Source organism: Salmo trutta, chromosome 19 (assembly GCF_901001165.1).
Source record: "Salmo trutta chromosome 19, fSalTru1.1, whole genome shotgun sequence".
Classification (NCBI taxonomy): Eukaryota; Metazoa; Chordata; class Actinopteri; order Salmoniformes; family Salmonidae; genus Salmo; species Salmo trutta.
This window is the reverse complement of record NC_042975.1, coordinates 9,929,861-9,957,164: the sequence shown is the minus strand read 5'-3', so window position 1 is coordinate 9,957,164 and position 27,304 is coordinate 9,929,861. Positions and strand designations below refer to the sequence as shown.

The 27,304-nt window shown below is 45.1% G+C and overlaps 1 protein-coding gene across 1 annotated transcript in view; it reads right to left on the bottom strand.

Moving 5' to 3' along the window:
• LOC115153969 (neuronal vesicle trafficking-associated protein 2) overlaps positions 1-27,304 on the bottom strand; it is a 47,552-nt gene that overhangs the window by 6,597 nt on the left and 13,651 nt on the right. The window lies entirely within an intron of this gene.

Below are 27,304 nucleotides of genomic sequence, written 5' to 3'. Positions count from 1 at the left end.
GTGTAATAGGTTTCTGTTCAAATCTCAATTTATTGTTCCAAATACGGGGAAAGTTTCAACATGTGGCTGCTATGTTTCTGCCATTTGTCTCCCTCAGACATAGGTTTTTTCTATATATGTGTCAGATTGATCTTTTATTTTCTTCCTAACTCTTGCCCTATCTTGTAATTCCAGTCTCCTTGCCTTATATTGTTAGAATGCAACCCTCGCCCACTCTCACAGCAAGACCACTTTTCCAGGCATACAGTATGTGAGCGCAAAAACTCTTACAGACGCTCCAGAGGGAGAAATCGAGAGGCAGAGAGAGAGAGGGGAAGAGAGAGAGCTAAAGAGAGGCAGAGAGAGATAGTCAGAGAGAGAGCTAAAGAGAGGCAGAGTGAGGCAGAGGGAGAGCTAAAGAGAGAGCTAAAGAGGCAGAGAGCTAAAGAGAGGCAGAGAGAGGCAGAGAGAGGCGGAGAGAGCTAAAGAGAGGCAGAGAGAGCTAAAGAGAGACAGAGAGAGACAGCGATAGCTAAAGGGGCAGAGAGAGGCAGAGAGAGAGCTAAAGAGAGACAGAGAGAGGCAGAGAGAGAGCTAAAGAGGCAGAGAGAGGCAGAGAGAGAGCTAAAGAGGCAGAGAGAGTCAGAGAGAGCTAAAGAGGCAGAAAGAGGCAGAGAGAGGCAGAGAGAGCTAAAGAGAGGCAGAGAGAGGCAGAGAGAGCTAAAGAGAGGCAGAGAGAGGCAGAGAGAGAGCTAAAGAGAGAGCTAAAGAGAGCTAAAGAGAGGCAGAGAGAGGCAGAGAGTGAGCTAAAGAGAGACAGAGAGAAAGCTAAAGAGGCAGAGAGAGGCAGAGAGAGAGCTAAAGAGGCAGAGAGAGGCAGAAAGAGCTAAAGAGAGGCAGAGAGAGGCAGAGAGAGGCAGTCAAAGCTAAAGAGAGGCAGAGAGAGGCAGAGAGAGAGCTAGAGGCAGAAAGAGGCAGAGAGAGCTAAAGAGAGGCAGAGAGAGGCGGAGAGAGCTAAAGAGAGGCAGAGAGAGGCAGAGGGAGAGCTAAAGAGAGACAGAGAGAGGCAGAGAGAGATAGAGACAGTCAGAGAGAGCTAAAGATAGGCAAAGAGAGTCTGTTCTTCCTCTAGCACCAGGTGGTGCTGACAGAACAATGGGAGATAAGTTAATAAGTACATCAGTAGATCTATGATTGAGGAATGAAAGCCTATTGTCTGTGAATCATATTGGTATTATGCTTAAACTGGCATTCAATACAGAGCCAGGCACAGAATGGAAACGCTGTTCCTCCATTGTAAGATTTTGCTCACAATATGAGGAGGAGGGGGTTCAGTTTTTCTGATAATATGAAGAAGAAAATCGGGCTTTACCTGCCATTTTCACATGACCAGTTAACTGTATCTCTGAGGCTAAGACCTGTTAAAATGGAGGGAGCTTTGTAAGACTGAGGGAACTACAACCATCTTTTTTATTGAATGTTATGGTCTTAGATTTCCCTCTCAAGCCCTTATGAGATGGTTTTAGACGACAGCTACATGGCAACTGGAAGGGGGTTGCCCACTAGGGTAGAGGCTGAGGAAGGAAAGGGAGGAGTGACGCACAGGAGATGTGGTGCCATGGAGGTAACAATGTATAGAACAGGGACGGGCAACTTTGATGGGGGCCATAAAAAATCTGAAAAGCTGAATCCCCTCCTCCTCATAATGCGAGCAAAATATTTTTGTAGCCCCCAAGCTTGACATTTTTAACATTTTAGAGTTCATTTAGTGCAATTCTACACATTTTGCCATAGAAGAAAATTAACTGTTTTATAGCTAATTTCCCACAATTCTACAAATTCTGCCATATGGTAGAGAGAAATGTTTGCAGTTTCAAATTTAATAGCTGAGTGAGACTGACTAACAAAATCAAAGACGGACCCCCAGCCGGTAATTCGACCATGATTACAAACTTTAGATAGCTGGCCGCTAGCTTACCATTATACAATTTTTTTGCTGACATGGGCTAATTGAGAGACTATCAGTGACTGACATAACAAGTGAAAAACGGCTGATGCACAACCACAATTCTAACTTGCTCCTAGTATATTATACTATTCTAACTTGCAACAGTAAGTTGAGACTCCGACTGAGTAAAAAATACTGCCACCACCATGCTTCATCGTAGGGCTGGTGCCAAGTTTCCTCCAGACGTGACACTTGGCATTCAAACCAAAGAGTTCAATCTTGATTTCATCAGACCAGAGAATCTTGTTTCTCATGGTCTGAGAGTCTTTAGGTGTCTTTTGGCAAACTCCAAGCGGGCTGTCATGTGCCTTTTACTGAGGAGTGGCTTCCGTCTGGCCACTCTACCATTGGTGGAGTGCTGCGGAGATGGTTGTCCTTCTGGAAGGTTCTCCCATCTCCACAAAGGAACTCCGGAGCTCTGTCAGAGTGACCATCAGGTTCTTGGTCAACTCCCTGATCAAGGCCCTTCTCCCCTGATTGCTCAGTTTGGCCAGGCGGCCAGCTCTAGGAAGAGTCTTGTTGGTTCCAAACTTCTTCCAATGAAGAATGATGGAGGCCACTGTGTTTTTGGCGACCTTCAATGCTGCAGAAATGTTTTGGTCCCCTTCCCCAGATCTGTGCCTCGACACAATGCTGTCACGGCGGTCTACGGACAATTCCTTTGACCTCATGGCTTGTTTTTTGCTCTGACATGCACTGTCAACTGTGGGACCTTATATAGACAGGTGTGTGCCTTTCCAAATCATGTCAAATCAATTGAATTTACCACAGGTTGTAGAAACATAAAGTTGTAGAAACATCTCCAAGATGATCAATGGAAACAGGATGCACCTGAACTCAATTTCGAGTCTCATAGCAAAGGGTCTGAATACGTATGTAAATAAGGTATTTCAGTTTTTTATGTTTAATAAATTAGCAAAAATTTCGAAAAACCTGTTTTCACTTTGTCATTATGAGGTATTGTGTGTAGATTTATGAAGAAAACATTTTATGTAATACATTATAGAATAAGGCTGACACTTGGCATTCAGGCCAAAGAGTTCAATCTTGGTTTCATCAGACCAGAGAATCTTGTTTCTCATGGTCTGAGAGTCTTAAAAAATGTGCAAAGGGTCTACCGAATGCAGACACAGACAGACAGACAGACAGACAGACAGACAGACAGACAGACAGACAGACAGACAGACAGACAGACAGACAGACAGACAGACAGACAGACAGACAGACAGAAGTTTGGACAAATGTTTATTTTTACTATTTTCTACATTGTAGAATAATAGTGAAGACATCAAAACTATGAAATAATATTCTCTCAACCAGCTTCACATATGCTGCTTTTCCTTCACTCTGCGGTCAAACACATCCCAAACCATCGCAAATGGGTTGAGGTCGGGTGATTGTGGAGGCCAGGTCATCTGATGCAGCACTCCTTCACTCTTCTTCTTGGTCAAACAGCCCTTACACAGCCTGGAGGTATGTTGGGTCATTGTCCTGTTGAAAAACAAATGATAGTCCCACTAAGCGTAAACCAGATAGGATATCACTGTAGAATGCTGTGGTAGCCATGCTGGTTAAGTGTGCCTTGAATTCTAAAGAAATCACTGACAGTGTCACCAGCAAAGCACACCCACACCATCACACCTCCTCCTCCATGCTTCATGGTGGGAACCACACATGCAGAGATGATCTGTTCACCTACAGTACTCTGCGTCTCAAAGACACAGCAGTTGGAACCAAAAATCTTCAATTTGGACTCATCATACCAAAGGCCACATTTCCACCATGTCCATTGCTCATGTTTCTTGGCCCAAGCAAGTCTCTTCTTATTATTGGTGTCCTTTAGTAGTGGTTTCGACCATGAAGGCTTGATTCACGCAGTCTCTTCTGAACAGATGATGTTGAGATGTGTCTGTTACTTGGGCTGCAATTTCTGAGGTTCCGTTAACTCTAATGAACTTATCCTCTGCAGCAGAGGTAACTCTGGGTCTTCCTTTCCTGTGGCGGTCCTCATGAGAGCCAGTTTCATCAAAGTGCTTGATGGTCGCTTGATGCGACTGCACTTGAAGAAACTTTCAAAGTTCTTGAAATTTTCCAGATTGACTGACCTTCATGTCTTAAAGTAATGACCAAAGGTATGTGGACAGCTGCTCATAGTACATCTCTTTCCAAAATCATGGGCATTAATATGGAGTTGGTCCCCCCTTTGCTGCTATAACAGCCTCCATTCTTCTTGGAAGGCTTTCCACTAGATGTTGGGACATTGCATCCAGGCTGTATTACAACCGGCCGTGATTGGGAATCCCATAGGGCTGTGCACAATTGGCCCAGCGTCGTTTGGGTTTGAGCCAATCAGTTGTGTTGTGACAAGGTAGTGGTGGTATGCAGAATATAGCCCTATTTGGTAAAAGACCAAGTCCATATTATGACAAGAAAAGCTAAAATAAGCAAAGAGAAATGACAATCCATCATATAGTGTACCTTTATAAAAGAAAGTAGGGGCTTGGATCAGAAAACCAGTCAGTATCTGGTGTGACCACCATTTTCCCCATGCTGCAAAACACATCTCCTTCACATAGAGTTGATCAGGCTGTTGATTGTGGCCTGTGGAATGTTGTCCCACTCCTCTTCAATGGCTGTGCAAAGTTGCTGGAAAATTTCTGGGATCTTTCATTTCAGCTCATGAAACATGGGACCAACACTTTGCAGGATGCATTTATATTTGTGTTCAATGTACATACAGTACATATATAAACATTACAAAAATGATGTGAGACCCTGGTCTAGAACAACAACAAGTACAAACAGACTCTCTCCTGTTGAGATGAACATACAGCTCAAAACAGACTCTCTCCTGTTGTGATGAACAGACAGCTCAAAACAGACTCTCTCCTGTTGAGACAGGAAACCGCTCACTCAGAGGCGGCACTCCTAGTGGCCGGAGACTTTAATGCAAGGAAACTTAATTCAGCTTTACCTCATTTCTATCAACATGTTAAATGGCAACCAGAGGGAAAACAATTTAAGATCACCTTTACTCCACACACAGAGACGCGTACAAAGCTCTCCCTCGCCCTCCATTTGGGAAATGTGACCACAATTCTATCCTCCTGATTCCTGCTTACAAGCAAAAATTAAAGCAGGAAGCACCAGTGACTCGGTCTATAAAAACGTGGTCAGATGAATCAGATGCTAAACTACAGGACTGTTTTGCAGATTCTTCCGATTGCATTAAGGAGTACACCACATCAGTCACTGGCTTTATCAATAAGTGCATCGAGGACGTCGTCCCCACAGTGACTGTACGTACATACCCCAACCAGAAGTCATGGATTACAGGCAACATTCGCACCGAGCTAAAGGGTAGAGCTGCCGCTTTCAAGGTGCGGGACTCTATCCCAGAAGCTTACAAGAAATCCTGCTATGCCCTCCGAGAAACCATCAAACAGGCACAGCGCCAATACAGGGCTAAGATCGTACTACACCGGTGCCGACGCTCGTCTTATGTGGCAGGGCTTGCAAACTATTACAGACTACAAAGGGAAGCACAGCCGCAAGCTGCCCAGTGACATGAGCCTCCCAGATGACCTAAATCACTTCTATGCTCGCTTCGAGGCAAGCAACACTGAGGCATGCATGAGAGCATCAGCTGTTCTGGATGACTGTGTGATCACGCTCTCCATAGCCGACATGAGTAAGACCTTTAAACAGGTCAACATTCACAAGACCGCGGGGCCAGACTGACTACCAGGAAGTGTGCTCCGGGCATGTGCTGACCAACTGGCAGGTATCTTCACTGGCATTTTCAACATGTCCCTGATTGAGTCTGTAATACCAATATGTTTCAAGCAGACCACCATATTCCCTGTGCCCAAGAACACTAAGGCAACTTGCCTATATGACTACAGACCAGTAGCACTCATGTCCGTAAAATAGAAATGCTTTGAAAGGCTCGTAATGGCTCACGTCAACACCATTATCCCAGAAACCCTAGACCCACTTCAATTTGCATACCGCCCAAACAGATCCACAGATGATACAATCTCTATTGCACTCCACACTACCCTTTCCCACCTGGACAAAAGGAACACCTACGTGAGAATGCTATTCATTGACTACAGCTCAGCGCTCAACACCATGGTGCCCTCAAATCTCATCACTAAGCTAAGGACCCTGGGACTAAACCCCTCCCTCTGCAACTGCATCCTGGACTTCCTGACGGGCTGCTCCCAGGTGGTGAGGGTAGGAAGCAACACCTTTGCCACGCTGATCCTCAACACTGCAGCCCATCAGGGGTACGTGCTCAGACCCCTCCTTAACTCCCTGTTCACCCACGACTGCGTGGCCAGGTACGACTCCAACACCATCATTAAGTTTGCAGACGACACAACAGTGGTAGGCCTGATCACCGACAACGACGAGACAGCCTATAGGGAGGTCAGAGACCAGGACGGGTGGTGCCAGAATAACAACCTATCCCTCAACAACCTATCCCTCCCTCAAGGAGATGATTGTGGATTATATGAAAAGGAGGACTGAGCACGCCCCCATTCTCATCGACGGGGCTGTAGTGGAGCAGGTTGAGAGCTTCAAGTTCCTTGATGTCCACATCACCAACAACCTGGAATGGTCCAAACACACCAAGACAGTCGTAAAGAGGGAACGACAAAGCCTATTCCCCCTCAGGAAACTAAAAAGATTTGGCGTGGGTCTTCAGATCCTCGAAAGGTTCTACAACTGCAACATCGAGAGCATCCTGACTGGTTGCATCACTGCCTGGTACGGCAACTGCTTGGCCTCTGACCGCAAGGCACTACAGAGGGTAGTGCATACGGCCCAGTACATCACTGGGGCTAAGCTGCCTGCCATCCAGGACCTCTACACCAGGCGGTGTCAGAGGAAGGCCCTAAAAATTGTCAAAGATCCCACCCACCCCAGTCATGGACTCTTCTCTCTTCCACTGCATGGCAAGTGGTACCGGAGTGCCAAGTCTAGGACCAAAAGGCGTTTCAACAGCTTTTACCACCAAGCCATAAGACTCCTGAACAGGTATTCAAATGGCTACCCGGACTATTTGCATTGTCCCCGCCCCCCAAACCCTCTTTTACGCTGCTGCTACTCTCTATCATATATGCATAGTCACTTTAACTATACATTCATGTACATACTACCTCAATTAGCCCAACTAACCGGTGTCTGTATGTAGCCTCACTACTGTATATAGCCTCGCTACTCTTATTATTCACTGTTTTTTTACTGTTGTTTTTTTATTTCCTTACTTATCCATTGTTCACCTATGTTTTACTTAAAAATTGCACTGTTGGTTAGGGCCTGTAAGTAAGCATTTCACTGTTGTATTCGGCGCACGTGGCAAATAAACTTTGATTTGATTTGACGTATTCTTTAGAGAAGGGAAGCAGTGTCATGTTCAGTATGAGTTCATTTCTCATTATGTTAATGAGCCCAATTGGGGCAGGTCTCTCAGGAGATACACTTCAGGGGTTTGAAAGAACACACTGGCACTTCTACTGAAGACAGGTTCACACTTAGAAACTTAGACAATCTAGATTTTCATTAGGGATAACACTTGAAAGACTTAGTGACGTTCTATGAATCCACGCAGGCACAGAGACGAGGACCGGATCAGTGCACCGTCATTGTAAATAAGAATTTGTTCTTAACTGACAGCATGGCACTATCTCACACCGAGCGATGGCATTTGTTATACACAATCCTGTTATTGCTAACCAATATCACAGATTATTTAGGAATAAACATGAATAGCTTATTGGAAATTCATGACCGGCACATGAAAAAAAAACGTTTTGTATAAAGTGCATATTAATCACAGATAAAGACAGTAGGTTACTTAAGAAACGATAGGAGGGAGGTTGGTCGGGTTGGTCGGTAAGATTGTATAACGCAACCGTCTAGTTGCAAATGCAAATGTTGCATGTTCAAATTATGTCACAGACAACTTTAGCATTTTAGCTAATTATCAACTATGAAACAACTTACTACTTTTTAACTACACAGTTAGCATATTAGCTAACCCTAATCTTAACCCTTAACTACTTAGTTAGCATGTTACCTAACTCTAACCCAACCTTAACCCCTAGCCCTAACCCCTAAACCCGAACCTTAACCTCTAACCCTAACCTTAACCCTTAGCCTAGCTAACATTAGCTAACCTAGCTAACGTTAGCCACAACAAATTGGGATCTGTGTAACGTACATAAATGCATTATGAAGAACGATAATTGTGTAATTTGTGTCTACTTTCACAATAGGCTGTGATAGTGTGTTGGTTATTAAGTGATCCTGACTTCTACCTTCTACCTGTTCTAAGTAAACACACCACTAATGAGGATATGCAAACAAGAATCATTGAATTTATCTAATGACCTGCATTTCGGATAAAATAGTTTAGGAGAAGAGAAGATATGATATTAATGGTGGGGTGTTGATCTCGGGCTTGGAGGAAATTTACCAGACGACACCCCCCCCAGGCTTGGTAAAGAACAACTAAACACTCCCCTGTTTACATCCCTCAGACACGCTCATTAATATCTTCCTGTCAGTCAGTCTCCAGCGCCTCACAATCACACCTTACTATGTGAAGCTAGGTGCTGCTGGATGTGGAGAGTTCAGAGCAGCTTGATGAGGAGATGAAGGGGGCCCTCTGTGGGCCCTGCCTGTCTGGTAGAAATATAATGATGTATAAGAGAGAGAGAGACACAGAGTGACAGAGAGACAGAGGGAGAGAGAGAGAGACACAGAGAGAGAGACACAGAGAGAGAGAGACACAGATAGAGAAAGAGAGAGAGAGAGAGAGAGAAACAGACAGACACATAGAAACAAATTGCTCCCCAAGTTCACCGGGCCAGATGGAGGAGAAGGTTCTGAGAGAACACAGCAGTCAATTAGAAGCCCACTGTCATCATGACTTCACAACATATAAAGTGCTCATGGAAAGTGTCAGAGCCACACAAACCAGAAAGAAGGACTGGGACACTTCAGCCTGAATTACAATAACATATCCTTATGCTACCTCCTCAATGACAGCGTGCCCCTATTTCCACATCCCCACAAATCAAATGATCAAATAATTTCCGCGGGGAGTGTTTCACAGAATCCAAACCATCTGTGCGCGTGCACCATTGTGCGCCATCGTGCATAAATGTATTCTGTCCCCCCACACCAAACGTGATCACAACACGCAGGTTAAAATATCAAAACAAACTCTTAACCAATTACATTAATTTAGGGACAGGTTGAAAAGCATTAAACATTTATGGCAATTTAGCTAGCTAGCTTGCACTTGCTAGCTAATTTGTCCTATTTAGATAGCTTGCTGTTGCTAGCTAATTTGTCCTGGGAAATAAACATTGAGTTGTTATTTTACCTGAAATGCACAAGTTCCTCTCCTCCGACAATTAATCCACACATAAAACAGTTAACCAAATCGTTTCTAGTCATCTCTCCTCCTTCCAGGCTTTTTCTTCTCTGGACTTTATATTGCGATTGGCAACTTTCATAAATTAGGTACATTACCGCCACTCTCATTCATCTTTCAGTCACCCAGGTAGGTATAACCAATGAGGAGATGGCACATGGGTACCTGCTTCTATAAACCAATGAGGAGACGGAAGAGGCGGGACTTGCAGCGCGATCCGCGTCACACATAGAACTGACTTCTATTTTAGCCCTTGGCAACGCAGACGCTCGTTGGCGCGCGCGAGCAGTGTGGGTACAATAACTGAATAATATAGATTTCTACATTTATTTTGCAATGCTTGCGCACATGACGCGAGCGGTGTAGTCATCCTGTTACTCTTGAAAACCAGATTACAGAAAGTAAACCAGGTAAAATTGGTGAATAACTTTTCCTGAAACATTATACAGAACACATCATTAGGGAGAAAGTTGAGGATTTAACATGAGCCCCGTAACCAGATTATAATAATTGTGAGGTATTGGAGGCAGCTGAGAGTTAATCACTGTTAGAACTAGAGGTTGACCGATTAATCGGAATGGCCGATTAATTAGGGCCGATTTCAAGTTTTCATGACAATCGGTAATCGGTATTGGCCACCGATTTGCCGATTTTTTAAAAAACTTTTTTTAAATTATTATTATTATTTTTTACACCTTTATTTAACTAGGCAAGTCAGATTAAGAAAAAATTCTTATTTTCAATGACGGCCTAGGAATGGGGGTTAACTGCCTTGTTCAGGGGGGATTCGGGGATTCATTTTTGCAACCTTCCGGTTACTAGTCAACGCTCTAACCACCTGCCTTACATTGCACTCCACGAGGAGCCTGCATGGCAGGCTGACAACCTGTTACGCGAGGGCAGCAAGAAGCCAAGGTAAGTTGCTAGCTAGCATTAAACTTATCTTATAAAAAACTATCAATCTTAACATAATCACTAGTTAACTACACATGGTTGATGATATAACTAGTTTATCTAACGTGTCCTGCGTTGCATATAATCGATGCGGTGCCTGTTGCCTGTTCATTTATCATTGAATCATAGCCTACTTCGACAAACGGGTGTTGATTTAACAAGCGCATTTGCGAAAAAAGCAGTCGTTTTACCAATGTACCTAACCATAAACATCAAATCCTTTCTTTAAAATCAATAAACAAGTATATATTTTTAAACCTTTATATTTAGTTAATATTGCCTGCTAACATGAAATTGTGTCACATCTCTAGCGTTCATTGCACGCAGAGTCAGGGTATATGCAACAGTTTGGGCCGCCTGGCTCGTTGCGAACTAATTTGCCAGAATTTTACGTAATTATGACATAACATTGAAGTTTGGGCAATGTAACAGGAATATTTTGACTTAGGGATGCCACCCTTTAGATAAAATACGGAACGGTTCCGTATTTCACTGACAGGAAAAACGTTTTGTTTTCGAGATAGTTTCCGGATTCGACCATATTAATGACCTAAGGCTCGTATTTCTGTGTGTTATTATGTTATAATTAAGTCTATGATTTGAAAGAGCAGTCTGACTGAGAGGTGGTAGGCACCAGCAGGCTCGTAAGCATTCATTCAAAAAAGCACTTTCGTGCGTTTTGCCAGCAGCCCTTCGCAATGCATTGCGCTGTTTATGACTTCAAGCCTATCAACTCCCAAGATGAGGTTGGTGTAACCGATGTGAAATGGCTAGCTAGTTAGCCGGGAGCTCGCTAATAGCGTTTCAAACATCACTCGCTCTGAGACTTGGAGTGGTTGTTCCCCTTGCTCTGCATGGGTAACGCTTCTTCGAGGGTGGCTGTTGTCGACGTGTTCCTGGTTTGAGCCCAGGTAGGAGCGAGGAGAGCGACGGAAGCTATACTGTTACACTGGCAATACTAAAGTGCCTATAAGAACATTCAATAGTCAAAGGTATATGAAATACAAATCGTATAGAGAGAAATAGTCCTATAATTCCTATAATAACTACAACCTAAAACTTCTTACCTGGGAATATTGAAGACTCATGTTAAAAGGAAACACCAGCTTTCATAGGTTGTCATGTTCTGAGCAAGGAAATTAAACGTTAGCTTTTTTACATGGCACATATTGCACTTTTACTTTCTTCTCCAACACTTCGTTTTTGCATTATTTAAACCAAATTGAACATGTTTCATTATTTATTTGAGGCTAAATGTCACGTCCTGACCAGTAAAAGGGGTTATTTGTTATTGTAGTTTGGTTAGGGCGTGGCAGGGGGTGTTTGTTATGTGTGGTTGGGGTTTTTTGGTTTATGTTCTACATTTTCTATTTCTATGTGTTTATCTAGTTTTTCTATTTCTATGTTGGGGTTTTGGTAGGACCTCCAATTAGAGGCAGCTGGTTGTCGTTGCCCCTAATTGGAGGCCATATTTAGTTGGGGTTTGTTTCACTTGTGTTTTGTGGGTGGTTGTTTCCTGTATAGTCTGTGCACCTTACGGGACTGTTTTCGTCATTTGTTTTGTTTAAGTGTTTTTTCCTTCAATAAAGAAGAAGATGATAAATATACCCGCTGCATTTTGGTCCACTCCTTACGACGCCCGTTACACTAAATTGATTTTATTGATGTATTATATTAAGTTAAAATAAGTGTTCATTCACTATTGTTGTAATTGTCATTATTACAAATAAAAATAATAATAAAATCGTCCGATTAATTGGCATCGGCTTTTTTTGGTCCTCCAATAATCGGTATCGGCGTTGAAAAATCATAATCGGTCGACATCTAGTTAGAACAAAGGAATAGCCAGCTGCTGCTATAAATGATCTCCTGTATTGCTCACACAAAAACCCTTGGCCCCCACGGCAGCTTGAATATGCTGTCCTTTTTGAAATTACAAATCACTAAAATAAATGCCGCCTTTGGCACAAACTACTAACCGTCTTTTGTTGTTCCTTTTGGTCCAAGTGAATAGCAGTAATAAATTAACATATAGTATTACCCATCTGTAGCCCACATAACCCATTGCGTGTATCTGTTTGTACATGTGGAGGGGTAGTGGCAAAAATGGGTAAACTAATTAACTGTAACAGTATCTTCGCATGTTCAATCTTAGCTATCATGCAATGCCTCCTAACCATCCAAAGTTGAACCTCCCCATGCGATGCCATGTTGATAGATTCTCTATCCCAGAGAGGGTGGAGGAGGACCCAGCTGTAATCGAAATAACTGGAAGCGATCGATCATCGTAACACTGACAGGCAGGCAGTCAGGCAGTCAGGCAGTCAGTCAGCACCACTGGCCGCTAACTGGGCTGGGGGGGTCAGGGCTGCCCAGGAACAACATGGTTGATAAATCCAACCAATCAATGGCCAGCGTTCACCAGGTAGGCGTCTCTAATTGCCTAGCACTAGGACCTGGCAGTGTTTCTATGGCTCCAAGGTGAGTGAGTGAGTGAGTGAGTGAGTGAGTGAATGAGTGAGTGAGTGAGTGAGTGAGTGAGTGAGTGAGTGAGTGAGTGAGTGAGTGAGTGAGTGAGTGAGTGAGTGAGTGAGTGAGTGAGTGAGTGAGTGAGTGAGTGAGTGGGTGAGTGAGTATTTCCTGGCACTTTAGAAGCGCGGATGGCGCAAGTGACAGATGAGAGGCTGGTCATAAATGATAGTCAGGAGGAGGATTGCTGCTGGCCCCAGGTCACAACCCAGCTCCTGACTGGAGGACTAACTATCACAGAACAGGCTGATCCATACTGGCCATTGACTTGCCTCAGTTGTGTGACAGATTTCCACCTAAAGCCTTTAGGTGGAAATCGAGTCTAGAAATGATAGTTTTAAAATATTTACAAATGTACAGTTCCACAAAGAAGCCATGTAAATCAATGTGATGCCTCACAAACTGGAAAATGGGTTGTCTCTTAACATAGATATTTTAACAAATGCACTGTTTCACATTGCATCCCTACTCTATACTCTCTACTACTCAACTCTCTACTAATATATACTCTCTACTACTCTCTACTACTCTCTACTACTCTCTACTACTCTACACTCTACTACTCTACACTCTACTACTCTATACTCTACTACTCTACACTCTACTACTCTATTCACTATACTACTCTATAACTCTATACTCTCTACTACTCTATACTCTACTACTCTACACTCTATACTACTATATACTCTATGCTCTATACTACTCTATACTCTATACTACTATATACTCTATGCTCTATACTACTCTATACTCTATACTACTCTATACTCTATACTACTCTATACCCTCTACTCTCTACTACCCTCTACTCTGTACTCTCTATTTCTCTCTACTACTCTACACTCTATTTCTCTCTACTACTCTACACTCTCTACTACTCTCTATCGCTCTCTACTCTATACTCTATACTACTCTATACTCTACTACTCTATACTCTATACTACTCTATACTCTACTACTCTCTTCTATGCTCTACTCTCTACTACTCTATACTCTCTACTCTATACTCTCTACTCTATACTACTCTATACTCTCTACTCTCTACTACTCTATACTCTCTACTCTCTACTACTCTATACTCTCTACTCTCTACTACTCTATACTCTACTACTCTATACTCTCTACTACTCTCTACTACTCTCTATCGCTCTCTACTCTCTACTCTATACTACTCTATACTCTACTACTCTCTACTCTCTACTACTCTATACTCTACTACTCTATACTCTCTACTACTCTATACTCTCTACTCTCTACTACTCTATACTCTACTACTCTATACTCTCTACTCTCTACTACTCTATACTCTCTACTACTCTATACTCTACTACTCTATACTCTACTACTCTATACTCTCTACTCTCTACTACTCTCTACACTACTCTCTACTACTCTATACTCTACTACTCTATACTCTATACTACTCTATACTACTCTCTACTCTCTACTCTCTACTACTCTCTACTCCCTAATACTCTCAATGCTATACTCCTCTCTACTCTCCACTACTCTATACTCTATGCTCTATACTACTCTATACTACTCTATACTACTCTATACTACTCTATACTCAATACTCTCTACATATACTCTCTACTACTCTATACTCTCTACTACTCTCTACTACTCTACTAGAGGTCGACCGATTAATCGGAATGGCCGATTAATTAGGGCCGATTTCAAGTTTTCATAACAATCGGTAATTGGCATTTTTGGATACCAATTGTGGCAAAAAAATGTTTACCTTCATTTAACTAGGCAAGTCAGTTAAGAACACATTCTTATTTTCAATGACAGCCCAGGAACGGTGGGTTAACTGCTTTGTTCAGGGGCAGAACGACAGATGTTTACCTTGTCAGCTCGGGGATTCGATCTTGCAACCTTCCGGTTACTAGTCCAACGACCTTCCGGTTACTAACCACCTGCCTTACATTGCACTCCACGAGGAGCCTGCATGGCAGGCTGACTACCTGTTACGCGAGTGCAGCAAGAAGCCAAGGTAAGTTGCTAGCTAGCATTAAACTTAACTTATAAAAAAACTATTAATCTTAACATAATCACTAGTTAACTACACATGATTGATGATATTACTAGTTTATCTAGCGTGTCCTGCGTTGCATATAATCGATGCGGTGCCTGTTAATTTCTCATCGAATCACAGCCTACTTCGCCAAACGGGTGATGATTTAACAAGCAAAAAAAGCACTGTCGTTGCACCAATGTGTACCTAACCATAAACATCAATGCCTTTCTTTAAAATCAATACACAAGTATATATTTTTAAACCTGCATATTTAGTTAATATTGCCTGCTAACATGAATTTCTTTTAACCTCTCCGGGGTATGTGGGACGCTAGCATCCCACTCGCCAACAGCCAGTGAAATAGCAGGGTGCCAAATTCAAAAGAACAAAAATCTCATAATTCAAATTTCTCAAACATACTAGTATTATACACCATTTTAAAGATAAACTTCTCATTAATCCAACCACAGTGTCCGATTTCAAAAAGGCTTTATGGCGAAAGCATACCATTAGATTATGTTAGGACAGCACCTAGACAAGAAAAAACACACAGCCATTTTCCAAGCAAGGAGAGGCATCACAAAAAACAGAAATACAGCTAAAATTAATCACTAACCTTTGACGATCTTCTTCAGATGACACTCCCAGGACTCAATGTTACACAATACATGTATGTTTTGCTCAATAAAGTTCATATTTATATCCAAAACCCCATTTTACATTGGCCTCCAAAACTTCCGGTGAATGAGCACATCAATTTACAGAAATACTCAAAACAACAAAAATCTCATAATTCAAATTTCTCAAACATACAAGTATTATACAGCATTTTAAAGATAAACTTCTCCTTAATGCAACCGCTGTGTCAGATTTCAAAAAAGCTTTACGGCGAAAGCACTTTGCAATAATCTGAGTACAGCGATCAGTCACCAAAACAAGCCATACAGATACCCGCCATGTTGTGGAGTCAACAAAAGTCAGAAATAGCATTATAAATATTCACTTATCTTTGATGATCTTCATCAGAATGCACTCCCAGAATCCCAGTTCCACAATAAATGTTTGTTTCCTTCCGATAAAGTTCATATTTATGTCCAAATACCTCCTTTTTGTTCGCGCATTCAGTTCACTATTCCAAATGAAAAATGCGCAAGCACTAAGTTCAGACATAAAGTCAAAAAAGTTCTATTAAAGTTCGTAGAAACATGTCAAACGATGTATAGAATCAATCTTTAGGATGTTTTTATCATAAATCTTCAATAACATTCCAACCGGACAATTCCTTTGTCTTCAGAAATGAAAAGGAACTCAGCTCGCTCTCACGGCCGCACGCATGACTGAGCTCATGCCATTCTGTCAGACACCTGGTTCAAATAGCTCTTATTCTCTCCCCATTCACAGTAGAAGCCTGAAACAACGTTCTAAAGACTATTGACATCTAGTGGAAGCCTAAGGAAGTGCAATATGACCCCACAGACACTGTATATTGGATAGGCAATCATTTGAAAAACTACAAACCTCAGATTTCCCACTTCCTGGTTGGATTTTTCTCAGGTTTTTCACCTGCCATATGAGTTCTGTTATACTTACAGACATCATTCAAACAGTTTTAGAAACTTCACAGGGTTTTCTATCCAAATCTACTAATAATATGCATATCCTAGCTTCTGGGCCTGAGTAGTAGGCAGTTTACTCTGGGCACGCTTTTCATCCGGACGTGAAAACACTGCCCCCTACCCTAGTGAGGTTTACTAGGGAAATGGTGTCACTTCTCTTGCGTTCCGTGCAAGCAGTCAGGGTATATGCAGCAGTTTGGACCGCCTGGCTTGTTGAGAACTGTGGGAAGACCATTTATTCCTAACAAAGACCGTAATTAATTTGCCAGAATTGTACATAATTATGACATAACGTTGAAGGTTGTGCAATGTAACAGCAATATTTAGACTTAGGGATACCACCCGTTAGATAAAATACGGAACGTTCCGTATTTCACTGAAAGAATAACCTTTTTTTTCTTCGAAATTATAGTTTCCGGATTTGACCATATTAATGACCTAAGGCTCGTATTTCTGTGTGTTATTATGTTATAATTAAGTCTATGATTTGATATTTCATAGAACAGTCTGACTGAGCGGTGGCAGGCAGCAGCAGGCTTGTAAGCATTCATTCAAACAGCACTTTCGTGCATTTGCCAGCAGCTCTTTGCAGTGCTTCAAGCATTGAGCTGTTTATGACTTCAAGCCTATCAACTCCCGAGATTAGGCTGGTGTAACCGATGTGAAATGGCTAGCTAGTTAGCTGGGTGCGCGCTAATAGCGTTTCAATCGGTGACGTTACTCGCTCTGAGACCTTGAAGTAATTGTTCCCCTTGCTCTGCAAGGGCCTCGGCTTTTGTGGAGCGATGGGTAATGATGCTTCGAGGGTGGCTGTTGTTGATGTGTTCCTGGTTTGAGCCCAGGTAGGGGCGAGGAGAGGGACGGAAGCTATACTGTTACACTGGCAATACTAAAGTGCCTATAAGAATATTCAATAGTCAAAGGTATATGAAATACAAATCGTATAGAGAGAAATAGTCCTATAATTCCTATAATAACTACAACCTAAAACTTCTTACCTGGTAATATTGAAGACCCGTGTTAAAAGGAACCACCAGCTTTCATATGTTCTCATGTTCTGAGCAAGGAACTTAAACGTTAGCTTTTTTACATGGCACATTTTGCACTTTTACTTTCTTCTCCAATACTTTGTTTTTGCATTATTTAAACCAAATTGAACATGTTTCATTATTTATTTGAGGCTAAATTGATTTTATTGATGTATTATATTAAGTTAAAATAAGTGTTCATTCAGTATTGTTGTAATTGTCATTATTACAAATAAATAAATAAAATTGGTATCGGCTTTTTTTGGTCCTCCAATTATCGGTATCGGCGTTGAAAAATTATAATCGGTCGACCTCTACTCTCTACTACTCTATACTCTATACTACTCTCTACTACTCTATACTTGTCAGACGGTTGCTAGGAGTGGTGGTAGGAGTCAGGCGCAGAGAGCAGAGGTACAGAACTTCGTGTTTATTTAAAACAAAGGCCAACACGATAAACGCCAACACAAACGGCGTGGGTAAATTGCCAAGTGCCCAAAACAGGAGCACAGCCTGCAATTAAATAACACGTAAATAAACGCCAGCACATCCAACGAGAAATTACAACCTGACGCTAAAATAATCCCGCACAACACTGGGCGGGCTAACCAGGCTTAAATAACCAAAATCAATAAACCAAATGAGGGACAGGTGCAAACAATAAGACATACCAAACGAAAAGGAAAAAAGGATCAGCGGCGGCTAGTAGGTCGGTGACGACGACCGCCGAGCGCCGCCCGAGCAGGCAGGGGAGCCACCTTCGATGGGATTCGTGACAGTACCCCCCTCCTGACGCGCGGCTCCCGCAGCGCGCCGCCACCGACCTCGAGGGCGACCCGGAGGACGAGGTGCAGGGCGATCCCCATGAAGGCGGTGGAACTCCCTCAGTAGTGGGGGGTCCAAAATGTCCCTCCTGGGTACCCAGCACCTCTCCTCCGCGCCGTACCCCTCCCAGTCGACGAGGTACTGTAGGCCCCCCCCCCCCGAAGTCTGGAGTCCAGAATGGCGCGTATCCTATACGCCGGGGACCCCCCAATGTCCAGCGGGGGGGGAGGAACCTCCGGCACCTCACCTTCCTGCATGGGACCAGCCACCACCGGCCTGAGGAGAGACACATGAAACGAGGGGTTAATACGGTAGTAAGATGGAAGTTGTAATCGGTAACACACCTCGTTTATCCTCCTCAGGACTTTAAACGGCCCTACACACTGCGGGCCCAGCTTCCGGCAAGGCAAGCGGAGGGGCAGGTTTCTAGCCGAGAGCCAGACTCGATCCCCTGGTGCAAACACAGGGGTCTCACTGCGGTGCTGGTCAGCGCTCTTCTTTTGCCGTCCACTCGCCTTTGTGAGTGCGTCCTTGACGGCTCTCCAGGTGTCCTTCGAGCGCTGCACCCAATCCTCCACCGCAGGAGCCTCGGTCTGGCTCTGGTGCCATGGAGCCAGGACCGGCTGGTAGCCCAACACGCACTGGAACGGTGACATGTTGGTAGATGAGTGCCGTAGAGAGCAGAGGTACAGAACTTCGTGTTTATTTAAAACAAAGGCCAACACGATAAACGCCAACACAAACGGCGTGGGTAAATTGCCAAGTGCCCAAAACAGGAGCACAGCCTGCAATTAAATAACACGTAAATAAACGCCAGCACATCCAACGAGAAATTACAACCTGACGCTAAAATAATCCCGCACAACACTGGGCGGGCTAACCAGGCTTAAATAACCAAAATCAATAAACCAAATGAGGGACAGGTGCAAACAATAAGACATACCAAACGAAAAGGAAAAAAGGATCAGCGGCGGCTAGTAGGTCGGTGACGACGACCGCCGAGCGCCGCCCGAGCAGGCAGGGGAGCCACCTTCGATGGGATTCGTGACAGTACCCCCCTCCTGACGCGCGGCTCCCGCAGCGCGCCGCCACCGACCTCGAGGGCGACCCGGAGGACGAGGTGCAGGGCGATCCCCATGAAGGCGGTGGAACTCCCTCAGTAGTGGGGGGTCCAAAATGTCCCTCCTGGGTACCTAGCACCTCTCCTCCGCGCCGTACCCCTCCCAGTCGACGAGGTACTGTAGGCCCCCCCCCCCCCCCGAAGTCTGGAGTCCAGAATGGCGCGTATCCTATACGCCGGGGACCCCCCAATGTCCAGCGGGGGGGGAGGAACCTCCGGCACCTCACCTTCCTGCATGGGACCAGCCACCACCGGCCTGAGGAGAGACACATGAAACGAGGGGTTAATACGGTAGTAAGATGGAAGTTGTAATCGGTAACACACCTCGTTTATCCTCCTCAGGACTTTAAACGGCCCTACACACTGCGGGCCCAGCTTCCGGCAAGGCAAGCGGAGGGGCAGGTTTCTAGCCGAGAGCCAGACTCGATCCCCTGGTGCAAACACAGGGGTCTCACTGCGGTGCTGGTCAGCGCTCTTCTTTTGCCGTCCACTCGCCGTTGTGAGTGCGTCCTTGACGGCTCTCCAGGTGTCCTTCGAGCGCTGCACCCAATCCTCCACCGCAGGAGCCTCGGTCTGGCTCTGGTGCCATGGAGCCAGGACCGGCTGGTAGCCCAACACGCACTGGAACGGTGACATGTTGGTAGATGAGTGCCGTAGAGAGCAGAGGTACAGAACTTCGTGTTTATTTAAAACAAAGGCCAACACGATAAACGCCAACACAAACGGCGTGGGTAAATTGCCAAGTGCCCAAAACAGGAGCACAGCCTGCAATTAAATAACACGTAAATAAACGCCAGCACATCCAACGAGAAATTACAACCTGACGCTAAAATATTCCCGCACAACACTGGGCGGGCTAACCAGGCTTAAATAACCAAAATCAATAAACCAAATGAGGGACAGGTGCAAACAATAAGACATACCAAACGAAAAGGAAAAAAGGATCAGCGGCGGCTAGTAGGTCGGTGACGACGACCGCCGAGCGCCGCCCGAGCAGGCAGGGGAGCCACCTTCGATGGGATTCGTGACAATACTACTCTCTACTACTCTATACTACTCTCTACTACTCTCTACTACTCTACTCTCTACTACTCTACTACTCTACTCTACTCTCTACTACTCTATACTACTCTATACTACTCTATACTACTCTATACTCTACTTTCTACAAAGAAGCCATGTAAATCAATGTGATGCCTCACAAACTGGAAAATGGGTTGTCTCTTAACATAGAGATTTTAACAAATGCACTGTTTCACATTGTATCCCTACTCTATACTCTCTACTACTCTATACTCTCAACTCTCTTGTCACGTCCTGACCCTTGTAAGAGGTCATTTTCCATAGTAGAGTGGTCAGGGCGTGACAGGTGGGTGTTTTGGGTGGTTTTGGTTTTCTGTTTCTATGTGGGGTTTTCTAGATTTCTATTTCTATGTTTTTGTTTTCTATGTTTTGGCCAGGTATGGTTTCCAATCAGAGGCAGCTGTCTATCGTTGTCTCTGATTGGAAGCCATACTTAGGCAGCCTGTTTTTCATGTGTGGGTAGTTGTTTTCCATTTTGTCTATGTACCTGATGGAACTGTTGGCTGTCATTTTTGTTATTTTGTCTAAGTGTTATCATGTAAATCAATGTGATGCCTCACAAACTGGAAAATGGGTTGTCTCAACATATTTTAACAAATGCACTGATTCACTTTGTATCCCTACTCTATACTCTCTACTAGTCTCAACTCTCTACTAATATATACTGTCTACTACTCTCTACTACTCTCAAAACTCTACTACTCCATACTCCTCTATACTACTCTATACTCTACTTTCTACAAAGAAGCCATGTAAATCAATGTGATGCCTCACAAACTGGAAAATGGGTTGTCTCTTAACATAGAGATTTTAACAAATGCACTGTTTCACATTGTATCCCTACTCTATACTCTCTACTACTCTATACTCTCAACTCTCTTGTCACGTCCTGACCCTTGTAAGAGGTCATTTTCCATAGTAGAGTGGTCAGGGCGTGACAGGTGGGTGTTTTGGGTGGTTTTGGTTTTCTGTTTCTATGTGGGGTTTTCTAGATTTCTATTTCTATGTTTTTGTTTTCTATGTTTTGGCCAGGTATGGTTTCCAATCAGAGGCAGCTGTCTATCGTTGTCTCTGATTGGAAGCCATACTTAGGCAGCCTGTTTTTCATGTGTGGGTAGTTGTTTTCCATTTTGTCTATGTACCTGATGGAACTGTTGGCTGTCATTTTTGTTATTTTGTCTAAGTGTTATCATGTAAATCAATGTGATGCCTCACAAACTGGAAAATGGGTTGTCTCAACATATTTTAACAAATGCACTGATTCACTTTGTATCCCTACTCTATACTCTCTACTAGTCTCAACTCTCTACTAATATATACTGTCTACTACTCTCTACTACTCTCAAAACTCTACTACTCCATACTCTATACTATTCTACTACTCTCTACTAAAAACTCCTCTCTACTCACTACTCCTCTGTAATGGCTGTCGGAAGAGAGAGTAGACCAAGGTGCAGCGGAGTTGGTGTTCATCTTGAAATTTAATACGAACAAAGAGAACACTACAAAAATTAACAAAACACGACAGCAAAACAGTCCTGTTAGGAAACACTCTAAACAGAAACAATCCCCCACAAAACCCAAAGGAAAAAACAGGCTCCTTATGTGTGACTCCCAATCAGCAACAACGAACTACAGCTGTGCCTGATTGGGAGCCACACACGGCCCAAAACAAAGAAATACAAAAACATAGAAAAATGAACATAGAACGCCCACCCAATGTAACACCATGGCCTAACCAATATAAAGAACAAAAACCCCTCTATGGCCAGGGTGTTACAGTACCCCCCCCCCAAAGGTGCGGACTCCGGCCGCAAAACCTGACTCTGAAGGGGAGGGTCCGGGTGGGCCTTCTTACGGCGGCGGCTCAGGTGCGGGACGTAGCCTCCGCTCCAGCCTTGGCGTTGCCCACTTAGATGGCGCCCCTGGCCGCGCCGGAGGACTGGCGGGCGACCCTGGCGGCGCCCGGCTGACGGGCGACTCTGACGGCGCCCGGCTGGCGGGCGACTCTGACGGCGCCCGGCTGGCGGGCGACTCTGGCGGCGACTCTGGCTGCGACTCTGGCAGCGACTCTGGCGGCGACTCTGGCTGCGACTCTGGCGGCGACTCTGGCGGCGGCTCCGGACAGGCGGGTGGTTCTGGCGGCGGCTCCGGACAGGCGGGCGGTTCTGGCGGCGCCCGGCTGGCGGGCGGCTCTGGCGGCGGCTCCGGACAGGCGGGCAGCTCTGGCGGCTCCGGACAGGCGGGCGGCTCCGGCGGCTCTGGCCCAGGACGCAGGCACAGGACTCACCAGGCTGGGGAGACATGAAGGAGGCCTGGCCCTGGGCGCTCTGGCGGCTCCGGACAGGCGGGCGGATCTGGCGGCTCCGGACAGGCGGGTGGCTCTGGCGGCTCCGGACAGGCAGGCGGCTCTGGCGGCTCCGGACAGGCGGGCGGCTCTGGCGGCTCCGGACTGGCGGGCGGCTCTGGCGGCTCCGGACTGGCGGGCGGCTCTGGCGGCTACGGACTGTCGGGCGGCTCTGGCGGCTCCAGACTGGCGGGCGGCTCTGGCCCAGGATTCACCAGTGTGGGGAGACATGAAGGAGGCCTGGCTCTGGGCGCAGGCACTGGACTCACCAGGCTGGGGAGACCCACTGGAGGCCTGGTCCGTGGAGGAGGCACAGGACTGACCAGGATGGGGAGACCCACTGGAGGCCTGGTCCGAGGAGGAGGCACAGGATAAACCGGGCTGTGGGGGAGCACTGGAGTTCTGGTACTTAGGCCATTTACCCACACTCCAGGCTGAATGCCCACTTTGGCCCGGCACGGGCGGAGCGCAGGCATTGGGCGAACTGGACCCTCCCAGCGCCCTGGAGACACAGTGCGCAGAGCCGGTGCAGGATAACCTGGACCGAAAAGGTGCACTGGAGACCAGACGCGCTGAGCTGGCACAATCCGTCCTGGCTCGATGCCTGCACTCGCATGGCACTTGCGGGGAGCTGGCCTATAGCGCACCGGGCACTTCACAGCATAACATGGTGCCTTACGAGAACCACGCTGCCTGCCGTAAGCACGGGGAGTTGGCCCAGAATTCCTTCCTGCTTCCGCCACACTCCCCGTGTGCCCCCCCCCAAAAAAAAAATTGGGGGGGGCTGCCTCTCGTGCCTGTTGCGGTCCCTCGCTTCGTACCAGCGCCTCTCAGCTATCGCCGCCTCGATCTCCCACTGCGGGCGGCGATACTCCCCAGCCTGAGCCCACGGTCCACCTCCGTCGAACAATTCCTCCCATCTCCAGGAATCCTGAACGCACCTTTCCATCTCCTCAAAAGTCCATGAGTCTATATTTCCCCTCTTCTGGTGCTTCTCCTTCCTCCGCTGCTTGGTCCGTTTTTGGTGGGGGATTCTGTAACGGCTGTCGGAAGAGAGAGTAGACCAAGGTGCAGCGGAGTTAGTGTTCATCTACTCTCTACTCTCTACTACTCTATACTCTACTACTCTATACTCTCTACTCTATACAACTCTCTACTCTACTCTCTACTCTATACAACTCTCTACTCTCTACTCTCTACACTCTACAACTCTCTACTCCCCTCTACTCTATACTACTCTATACACTCTACTCTCTACAACTCTCTACTACTCTTCTAATCTCTACTCTATACTCTACTACTCTATACTCTCTACTACTGTCTACTCTCTACTACTGTCTACTCTCTACTACTCTCTACTCCCTACTACTTTCAACGCTCTACTCCTCTCTTCCACTCTCTACTACTCGTCACTCACTACTACTCTCTACTCTATACTCCTCTCTACCACTCTCTACTCTCTACTACTCTCTTCTACTCTATACTCACTACTACTCTATATTCTCTACCACTCTCTTCTAATCTATACTCTCTACTACTCTCTACTCTATATTCTCTACTACTCTCTTCTAATCTACTCTCTACTACTCTCTACTCTCTCTACTCTCTCTACTCTCTACTACTTTCAATGCTCTATTCATCTCTTCTACTCTCTACTACTCTCTACTCTCTCTACTCTCTAGTACTCTATACTCTATTCTACTCTCTACTCTCTACTACTTTCAATGCTCTATTCATCTCTTCTACTCTCTACTATTTACTACTCTCTTCTACTCTATATTCGCTACTACTCTCTATTGCTCTCTACTACTCTCTACTCTCTACTTCTCTCTTCTACTCTCTAATCCTCTCTACTATCTACCACTCTCTACTACTATCTACTACTCTATACTCTCTACTACTCTCTAATACTCTCTACTCTCTAATCCTCTCTACTCTCTACTACTCTCTACTCTCTACTATCTACCACTCTCTACTACTATCTAATCTATACCACTCTATACGCCCCAATACTCTATACTCTACACGCAATACTCTATAATCTCTACTACTACTGACCCACCGCCAAACTGGTCATGCTGGAGGAAGTTGCAGGCAGCAGAACGTTCTCCATGGCGTCTCCAGACTCTGTCACGTCTGTCACATGTGCTCAGTGTGAACCTGCTTTCATCTGTGAAGAGTACAGGGCGCCAGTGGCGAATTTGCCAATCTTGATGTTCTCTGGCAAATGCCAAACGTCCTGCACGGTGTTGGGCTGTAAGCACAACCCCCACCTGTGGACGTCGGGCCCTCATACCACCTTCATGGAGTCTGTTTCTGACCATTTGAGCAGACACATGCACATTTGTGGCCTGCGGGAGGTCATTTTGCAGGGCTCTGGCAGTGCTTCTCCTGCTCATCCTTGCACAAAGGCGGAGGTAGCGGTCCTGCTGCTGGGTTGTTGCCCTCCTACGGCCTCCTCCACGTCTCCTGATGTACTGGCCTGTTTCCTGGTAGCGCCTCCATGCTCTGGACACTACGCTGACAGACACAGCAAACCTTCTTGCCACAGCTCGCATTGATGTGCCATCCTGGATGAGCTGCACTACCTGAGCCACTTGTGTGGGTTGTAGACTCCGTCTCATGCTACCACTAGAGTGAAAGCACCGCCAGCATTCAAAAGTGACCAAAACATCAGCCAGGAAGCATAGGAACTGAGAAGTGGTCTGTGGTCCCCACCTGCAGAACCACTCCTTTATTGGGGGTGTCTTGCTAATTGCCTATAATTTCCACTTGTTGTCTATTCCATTTGCACAACAGCATGTGAAATTTATTGTCAATCAGTGTTGCTTCCTAAGTGGACAGTTTGATTTCACAGAAGTGTGATTGACTTGGAGTTACATTGTGTTGTTTAAGTGTTCCCTTTATTTTTTTGAGCAGTGTATTTTTAAAATCTTTACAGGAAAATGCCACGGGCACTATCTGATGTGTGGAGACATTTCACTGCAGCTAATGTAGAAGGAAAAGCTATGTACATTTGCAAATACTGTGCCAAATCTTATGTGAAGAATGCAACAAAGATGCAGAATCATCTGGCCAAGAGCATTAAGTTCCCTCAGCGCTCACAACAAGCAACCTCAGACAAAAGTCCCTCTACTTCTATTCGAGGTGAAAATGATGAATCAGACACCTTATTGATAGCAACAGCTCATGGTCCTCCTGGAATCAGACGTTTTTTTGACTCAATGGAGTAAAGTAGTCAGAGAAATGCTGATGAATGTCTTGCTCGAGCTGTGTATGCAACTGGTTCACCTCTGATGCTCACAGGCAATGTTTTGGATATGTGGAGATTGCATCTGCTAGCCGAGACACCCAGCCAGCGCCTGCCCTTCATTCTCATTCTGCTGAGTCCCTTGACAGAGAGAGAGGCGTCTCAGCTCAGCTCCCTGCTCTTTCATTTCATTTTGTCTATACTCATGTGCACACAGGGAGAGTTAGCCATTGTTCATGACTCTCAGTTCCATTTCATTACATTACACATAAGAGTCATTGTCATTTGACAAAGGCGTTAAGCATTAGGACCTTACCTTTCATATCAGCAAGAAACGGATAACCACCTTTATAGGCTTTGGGTTAGTGTTCCCACATGGCCACATCTCCATGTTACAGTGCATGTTTACAGAAGACAGACTGGAGATGGAGGGACCACCTATACTAATTAGCTATCTAGCATGCTCCGAACACCTGTGTGTAACAGAAGAAGTCTGCCAGAAACGTGCTGTCTCTGAAACGTGCTGTCTCTGAAACGTGCTGTCTCTGAAACGTGCTGTCTCTGAAACGTGCTGTCTCTGAAACGCGCTGTCTCTGAAACGTGCTGTCTCTGAAACGCGCTGTCTCTGAAACGTGCTGTCACTGAAACGCGCTGTACTGAAACGTGCTGTCACTGAAACGTGCTGTCTCTGAAACGCGCTGTCACTGAAACGCGCTGTCTCTGACACGTGCTGTCTCTGACACGTGCTGTCTCTGAAACGTTTGCGAATATTTTCATGTATATGAAAGTAAAGAGCTTTATGTTTCTAGAACCGTATCGCAATTGAGAATCGATTCCCGTTTAAATGGCGTATTTATAAGCTATTGTTACAGGTAAAACAATGTTCCTTTGTGTGTGTGTGAGCGTGTGTGTGTGAGCATGTGTGTGCGTGTGAGCTTGTGTTTGTGCGTATGTGTATGTGCGCGTGCGTGTATGTGTGTGCATATTTCTGAACTCATAACCTTTAACAAAAATGACAAGCACATAATAACCATAGACTCTGAACATTCTGTATGGCAGCATTACTCATCCAACTGAAACAACTGT